We start from the raw sequence: 9,465 nt of genomic DNA on the forward strand, positions 1-9,465 counted from the left end.
TTATCCTTTTCAACAAAATCATGTAGAACAAAATGTCTCTATATGGAGTGGGATCAACTAGCTAATATTTTTGAACTAATAAGTTACTCAATTTCTCTTAGTTTTAGTGGCCAAAGTAAAAATCGATATATTGGTTATAGTGCACATCTAAAAACTTGTAAAAATAGAGTGAACACTTACTATTTATTTCAATTGCTAGAGGCATATATATATATATATATAGTCATTACTTCTTTGATAGATTTTACAATTCAAAAAGATTGAATACTATGTATGATAAAGATCTTGTGTTAATTATTTACAAGGGGCCAAGGATAGCATGTGTTAAACTCAAAGCAAGAACACAAATTTCTACTTTCTACAAAAAGGAAAAAACACCAAACCAACTTATAAAACACATAAAATGTGCACAAGAAATTTGCAAAATACCTCATACTTAACCAAAGGTTCTCTAGTCTATCTATTTGTCCTAGCTCAAATAAAATGAATATTTATCTTAGTATTTTCTAAGAAACTATCCAAATTAAACCATATAAATAAAATACATCTAAAGTGTGGAAAATATTATAGTAAGGTCTCAAATTGATCATATATAATTGCAAATAAATAAAACAAATTTTAACAAGGACACATAAGCTCCATTCCTATCGATATAGAATATAGAATTGTGTCATAAATAGTTTAAAAATAGAATTTGAAATTAAAATTAAGCACCATGATATTTGGCTTGATGATGGAAAATATTAATAGTTGGTTTCTTATTCGTGCAAATTTTGTATTAAAATGGGTGTTGGTGATTTTGTGATTAACAATTCTATAGATTGTTATAATTATTTTTTATTTTTCAATCTTATTTTCTCATGATCCCAATATCTTTTTGTTGCATCTTAAGTGTGAAAACATAAGTGCACAAGATGCCCTTATTGAAATCACTTGTTGCATCTTAAGTGTGAAAACATAAGTGCACAAGATGCCCTTATTGAAATCACTTTTAACAAGTGTGTCAACATTAGTAGCAATGAGCACTCTAATATTTAGTTTGTTATGCATTTAACCCAATTAAGTCTTTATTATTAATACTTAAATAAAAAATAACTAATTTTACATATTCTTTAAAAGGAATGTTCAAATGTTGCACATTTCTATTTACTAAATATGTTAAATTTCATATATATATATATATATATATATATATATATATATATATATATATATATATATATATATATATATATATATATATATATATATATATATATATATATATATATATATATATATATATTTAATATTACATAGACAATATATAAACAATGTATAATATTTACATAAGGTATCTAATTTTTAATTTACAAGCATCATTAACATTCTTTGAATTTACATTAAATCACATTTAAGAGAAAATTAGAAATATTTCTAATATTTCTTCATAAGATATCTAAATTTTAATTGTTAAATATTTAATCTAGAAGTTACATCATTAATATCACATTTAAGAGAAAATTAGAAATATTTCTAGCTTTTCTTCATAAAATATCTAAATTTTAATTCTTAAATATTTAATTTAGAAACATCATTAATATTCTTAGGGCTTACATTAAATCACTTTTAAGTGAAAATCAAAATATTTCTAATTTTTATTCATAAGATATCTAATTTTTAATTCTTAAATATTTAATTTAAAAACATCATTAATATTCTTAGAGTTTACATTAAATCACTTTTAAGAGAAAATTAGAAACATTTCTAATTTTTCTTCATAAGATATCTAATTTGTAACTCTTTATTTTTTAATTTAAAACTATCATTATTATTCTAGAGTTCAAATTTAAACACTTTTAAGTAAGAGAAAATTAGAAACATTTCTATTTTTTCTAATATGTAGTCTTTAATTGTTAATTTTCTAATTTAGAAACATCATTAATAACATATCTATTTTTTAAAAATAAGCTGATTAATTTTTATCTATTCAATTTTAAATTTAGAAACATCATTAATATTCTTACACTTAAAATTTAAACACATTTATCTAAGAGAAAAGTAGAAACATTTCTTTAACAAATTTTTCTTTTTCAAAATTTTAATAGAAGTCATTAAAATTTTTGCTTAAATCTTTATTTTTTATTTTTATCCTCTCAATATTCATATTGATGTAGATAAATCAATTTAAATAATATCCATTAAACATGCAATTTAGGGAATAGAGTGAATATTGTTAGTGTAAATTATTATTATTTATACTTTACTTAAGTTTACTTAGTTAAATGCATTATTTATTAGTTTGTTATCTAAGAGTAAGCGTACTTTTACATGTTGACTTGTTGACAACACATGAGTTTGCACCTATCTTGTCATACTTATCCTCTCGTCTACATGGAGGATAATCTACTTTTCATGGACATATGCTTAGTTGTCATGCTTATCTCCCAGCTCTTTCTTGCTCACTCTAGAAGCATCCTAGAGGGCTTTATAAATAGGCTCTCTTATTGTATTTTTGTATAGCAATTTCATTTTTTCATTGTTGGAATATATTTTCTCTCACACTGTTGATATTCTCCAAGCCTTAGCTTTCCTTCTTTGGTTTCTCTTTGGTAGGTTATATGCATGCAGGTGGTCTTGGCAATATGTGAAGTTGGCTTTTATAACTTATATAAATATATTACTCATTTCTTTTATAAATAGATTCAATAAAAATCATTAGGGAAAAATGATTTCAGCATGGTCTTGGCCTCTATTATATTATAGAGTCATTTAACATGAGCCTAACATGAGCCTGAAGATAGAGAAACTAGACTTTAAAACTACATCGTGAATAATGTGAACAATTAAAGTTAGTAACCTATTTTTCAAGAAAAGTATAGATAACATATAGACTATAGTAATAAAATTATTAACACTGAATAGTATAAACAATCCCTTCCGACATTTTGTTTGTAACATTCCAAATTCCCTTGCAAATGTTCCAAATGTAACATTTTCTCGTAACAAAAGATATGTTGTTACCCATATGTAATATGCTTCCCCCACTAAATTCTAACTAGTATTGTTTTGTCTTATCAATAAGTTGGTTGATCCCAATGAATCTCACAAAGAATTAGATCTTATTTAAAACAAGGACACAAAGCGTCTAGTTCTTGCCGATAAAAAAAATAATATGAATTTTATGCAATAATAAAATGTATAGTCTCGAAAATAATGTGTTGCATTTTATGTATAAATTATTAAAATCCCAAACAACAAGTCAATTTGTCAATAAATATATTTTTATGAATTATTTCAAATATAATATAGATGAAAACTTTATAATTGCAAAAAAAATTGAATAATAAATTATTTTGATTGCACAAACAAATAAAGGTAAATATATTTTTATGAATTATTAGTTCTTTCAAATATAATATAGATGAAACCTTTATAGTTGCAAAAAGTAATTGAATAATAAATTGTTTTGATTGGACAAACAAATAAAGGAAAAAGTTGCACTCCCTACTGTAGCACAAAACAACCACTCAAATTGTCAGTAAATATATTGTGTTGAATTATTTTAAATACAATAATATGAAAAATTTATAGCTCAAAAAAGTAATTGAATAATAAAGTGTTCTAATTGGACAAACAAATTAAAAAGTAAAAGTGCATTGAATGCTATTGTTTCCTGCCTACGAAAAGAACTAAAAATACATGTAAAATGAGAGTTATTGAAAAAAAATGCACAAGTTTTCAATCTAGCCATGGTTTTCTTTTGTTTAAATCCCTCATAACTGATTTATAACTATAATACAAATATCTAGCATTTGTCTAGTCATCACATATTTATAATTTCTTCACATGCTTATGAAATTTGTATTTGGTATTTTAATTGTCTTCTTTATATGATTAGTGGATGATAAATGGTAGGTCATTAGGGTTTGTAAGACAACCCAGTCCCAACCTCTCCCTAGTTTGTTTGTGTGTTTTTTAAAATTGAAATTTGTAAGATTTATAGAGAAGCACAAACATTGCTAATTGTGTCATGAAGTAGACCTAGTTGTTAGCTTGTAAAATATGTTGAGCACGTCAAGAATACAAAAACAAAAATACCATCATGTACTTGTTTCAATGGGATTTGTTAGTATAGATAAATAAATATTGCATTACTCAAATTTCCTAAAATAAGAGAATAATATTATAAATATAATCTGTGACACTTAGAGAAAATAATGAGAAAGAAAAGATACATACAAGGCTTGGATAAAGACCTCCAAAAATTAGGTAGAGCACCCCACACTAGTTGTTAGGGTTTTGATTGTGTGGGTTCCAATTCATTAATAGTGTAGAGCTCAGATCATCAAATATGACATATTTAAATGTCAGTTCACAATCATGGAACCAAAATTTACTTCTCTACTTGAATTGACATTCCTAAACATAAAAAATTTACACATTTAAGGATAACCTTCCTTTGAAATAGAGACATATCCACTCAAACTCGAATTGAATATAACCATAGTCACTGACAACACTTCCATACTTATCTCTACCACACAAATTGTAAATCTATTGTAAACCTAGATCAAGATCCCTCTAACCAAGCTAAAGCATAAAGCCATCCCATAGATTTCAAACCCAGCTAGTTGACCCCTCAAATTTTAACCACACTAAACAAAGTGTCCATCATCTCTTACCAAAAAATAAAATCTCAACTCACAAGTGAATCTCATATACTATTCATGAACATATACCCCTAATTATTACACTCATGTCTTCTTAAAGTTGTACAATCTTCATGAATTTTAGCCTAATATCTTAATTTGACTTTGAGATTCAACTCTTTACTAGTTAGGCTATGTAAACAACTATAAAAAGATTGAAATTAAGAACTTAAACTAAGCAACAAGGGATTCATTGAACTTTTGGTTTAAAAAACAAAGACATCACAGATAAGGGCATGACATAAGGTATAACAAATCAGCCCAAATGTTGAGAGCTAAGGATGACATGAATAATGTAGGCCAACAAATAGAGAGATAGATTTGGCAAAAAGTTAGTTAAGTATAGAGTGATTGGAAACCTAAAAAAAAAGAGTGTAAAAATCAGACAAGTTAGATAGCTTGAAAGTATCTCATTACATACTCAACATGTAACAATAACACTAGAACAAAAAAGCCACTCAATAAAATATAAAATGATTTCATCTACAAAATAGAACAATAAAATCATAAGATTAAAAACCCTTTAAAAAAACTATTAATGGAGATTTTAGAAAGGATTTATGTGAATGTTTTTACAGGTCATTCTATCCCACTAAGAGTCACAAAGATGTGAATTCTGAAACTACTAATTAAGGACACACAATAAAAAATAATATAATAGTAAGATAAGCCATGAAAACAAAAACAAAATTAAGTGTGTTATGTCCTAAAATAGGGGATGCTCTATTCTTGAGGGGCATATCTAAATTTCTAATTAAATTATAGTTATTGAAGCATATTGATCCCAAGGAACCAAGATCATTACAATGACCATTTACACAATTCAAACTTTACAACATTATGTGCATATTTACAAAGAAAGGCATAGGGTAACAATTTTTTTTCATCTTTTAGCACTCAAGAACTAATTAAATTTCAACCATGAATAAATATAATGCAATATGAGAGAAAAAAATTTAAAAATGAAATTAAATAGGCTAAACATCTATAGTAGAATGTAAATATCATGGGGTATAGTTAGCCTTATGTTTCCATATAATGTGATGTCTCCTTATTAGGATATTGACTTTACTTGCCTTTCAATTTCCATTGTTGTTGGTGAACTATCATAGGAGATATACATGGAAGTATTTGCAGAAGAAGTGTGATTATCCACACCATTAGATCTTTTTTTCGAATCCTACCTTCAAGGACAATAATAAGTGAACTATCATCAACAATGATAAGTATGGAGGTAGTAAAGATCTATGCCCAACAACATGTTATAGCAGACAAATGAGATGAAGTTTAAAACATATATTGCAGAGATTTAACTAACCACCACTTGAGCTTCACATGTATCCAGAAGTCCTTCAATCATGTAGTACCACAAATGCACCAAAAGGTGTGTTAGATTGCAATCAACTACCAACAACTAGAAATGCTAGAAAAAAATCTAGTAATGACTTACTATTGCATCACCACCACCTAAAATCAGAAGCCCTTCACTATCTATTTATATGCCCAAAAATGATATACATGAAACATAACTGGCCCACATACTATCAAGCATTAGCAATTCATGGCAAACCAAAAGGTTAAGAAACTAAAGAAATTTAACAACAATAGAAAGGAACTATTTTGTAATTTACTACAAACTAGACAAGCTTAACTGTGAGTTTTAAATGAAAGCTTGAAAAATCAATCAATTGATGTTTGAAAATAACCCTGAATAGTCAAAAAAGTTGGATTTAGGTATATTATTGCATTATAAACACTAATTTACTTGTAAAGAAAAAGTGAACAACTTAAATATTTATTTCTCTACAATTTAAATATTTTTTTCAACAATAGCTCACTGTGAATAATCAAGTCAGTGTCCTTACTCATTTCATCTAATTCAGTATTGGTTTTTGCTCCAGATACATAAAGGATGCACACTCTTGTTTAGCTTTCATTTTGTACGATGCTTTAATGGCAAGAATCCTTTCGAATTCCTCTCTTGAAAAACTAATCTAGGATCAACTCCAAGGTTTTGGGTGATCTTGCGACCTACTAAAATCCACTCAGCTGAAGATAAATGTGTATGTTCACGAGGAGGCCTTTGCTGATTCAAACCAATTTCGGATAAGATGTTTGATCTACTTGTTGTGAAAAAGTAACCACAAAAGAGATATTTTTTTGGTATTTTCTATTTTATGATGAATGCAATTTATCGATGTAACTATATGAATTCATATTTTAACCAAGTGTTAGAAAAGAAAATAACAAAGATAAGGTGATAAGAGATTAGAAAAAAAAAACTAAAAAATGGAAATTCCTAACGGACATAAGCCATGGTAACAACACATCTATGAATTAAATTGTCAAAAAGATTGGGTAGGAAACAATTGAAAATAGGAGCAATGCTTCCTCAATTTCACTGATGCAATCGTTGATGGGAACTCAATAATAATTGAAAGATGTTTCACTTCTCATCAAATCGCAAGGCCACGAAAAGTGTGCTCATGCGAGACAAGAAGCTATATAGGAACAATAGGTGATCTTTTCTCCAACTTGGCCTGTCATTAGAATTTGTTAACAAGAGGCAAAAACCAAAACTAAGCGATCACACAATCATAACAACACAATAAAACCATTGGCTCCATTATTATTCATGAACATGCATTCACAAAAATAACACACTCTGACAATAATAACTACACTCAGAATGAGAGCACCAATAACATGTATTATTGCATCAAAATAATGGCTTGCAGTACATATTACATCCATGTATTTATAATAAATTATCTCCTTCTTTTGTGTTAGAAGTGAGAGATCTCAAAATGAAAACACATGCTAAAAACTAATAAAACAAATCTAATTATATACAAATTGACTCCCTAAATGGTGCTAAGTACATCTCCACCCTTGTTTATATCAATTACTAGGTGTATGAGCCTATACATGACTTAAAACAATAAAAGAAGAAGGAGATAAGAAGGAAGCCTCAAGAGGATCTGAGAGTCATTAGAGGCTCTAAAAATGGAAGCTTGACCTTCTTTGAGCATTTTTGGAAATTGAACTACCATTAGAATGCATTTTTGATGCATGGAATGCTCTAAATTAGGAATTGGCAGTTAACTGTTAGCACACTGTTACTTCTTCAAAATTGTCGATGCACCTCTGTGAAAAGAGCATCTCCGCACCTTGATGATAGGTTCCAAAGATCCAAAATTTTCTCAAGTGTGAATTCAATTTCTAGCATCTGGGTTTTCTTCCCCTTTATACCAAAACAATGTCTGGATGTTTGCTCTTGAATTTCTCAATTATCTCATCACTTGGGTAGCTTCTAGAAAATCCAAAGCTCCATATTTATCTTTTACAATTTGTCGATAGTTGCCAACTTCAATTTGGGTTGTCATAAAATACTCAAGTTTGGACACCAAACTTGAGGATCCAAAGCTCCATATTTATCTTTCACAGCCTGTCGCTAGTTGCCAACTTCGATCTAGGTTGTCATAAAATCCTCAAGTTTGGTGTAAAATTGCAAGGCCACAAAAAGTGCGCTCATGAAAAACAAGAAGCTATGCAAGAAAATTAGGTGATCTTTTCTCCAACTTAGTACATTAGTAGAATTTGTTAACATGAGGCACACACTAGAACTAAAAGATCACACAATCATAACAACACAATAAAACCATTAGCTCCATTATTATTCATGAACATGCATTCACAAAAATAACACACTTTGAAAAGAATAACTACACTCAGAATGAGAGCACCAATAGCATATATTATTGCATCAAAATAATGGCTTGGAGTACATATTACATCCATGTATTTATAAGAAATCATCTCCTTCTTTTGTGTTAGGAGTGAGAGATCTTAAAATGAAAACACATGCTACAAAGTAATAAAACAAATCTAATTATATACAAACTAACTGTCTAAATGGTGCTAAGTAGGTCTCCACACTTGTTTATATCAATTATTAGGTGTATGAGACTTTACATGACTTAAAAAAATAAAAGAAGAAGGAGATAAGAAGAAGGAAGCCGCAAGAGGATCTGAGAGTCACTGGAGGCTCTAAAAATGGAAGCTTGACCTTCTCTAAGCATTTTTGGTAGTTGAATTGTCGTCAGAATGCATTTTTGATGCATAGAATGCTCTAAATTAGGAACTAATAGTTAGCTATTGGCATACTGCTACTTCTTCAAAATTTTCGATGCACCTCTTGAAAAGCACACTTGTGCACCTTGATGACAGGTTCCAAAAATCCAAAAATTTTCCAAGTGTCAAAATTGAATTTCTAGCATCTGGGTTTTCTTCCCCTTTATACCAAAACAATGTCTAGATGTTTTCTCAATTTCTTGATTATCTCCATCACTTGGGTAGATTTTGGAAAATCCAAAGCTCTATATTTATCTTTCACAACCTGTCAATAGTTGCCAACTTTGATCCGGGCTGTCATAATATCCTCAAGTTTGGTGTCTAATTCCAACAATACCTCTTCAGTCTTAAATGCTTGTCTGATATCTTCATTTGACGAAGTATCCTCAAAAGTTCCTCAAAATTGTTGGACAACTAATTGCACCAATTTGAGCTTTGTTTTTGACTCATCTTCAAAAATCTCAAGGCTAGTAGTGTTGTAGTACCTTTCTGCTTCCAAAGTTTTCTCTTGAGTTTGGTCTCTTAATCTTTGAATATCCTCATGTAGTCCCTCCATGACTTTATTATTGATAGCTATCTTCTCTATCCAATCATCGAGCTTATCAAGATCTTCTATTGTATATACATCTATGAGTGTATG

This window comes from Cupressus sempervirens, chromosome 11 (genome assembly GCF_028749045.1).
Source record: "Cupressus sempervirens isolate cs-2001-9-10 chromosome 11, ASM2874904v1, whole genome shotgun sequence".
NCBI classification, from domain to species: domain Eukaryota; kingdom Viridiplantae; phylum Streptophyta; class Pinopsida; order Cupressales; family Cupressaceae; genus Cupressus; species Cupressus sempervirens.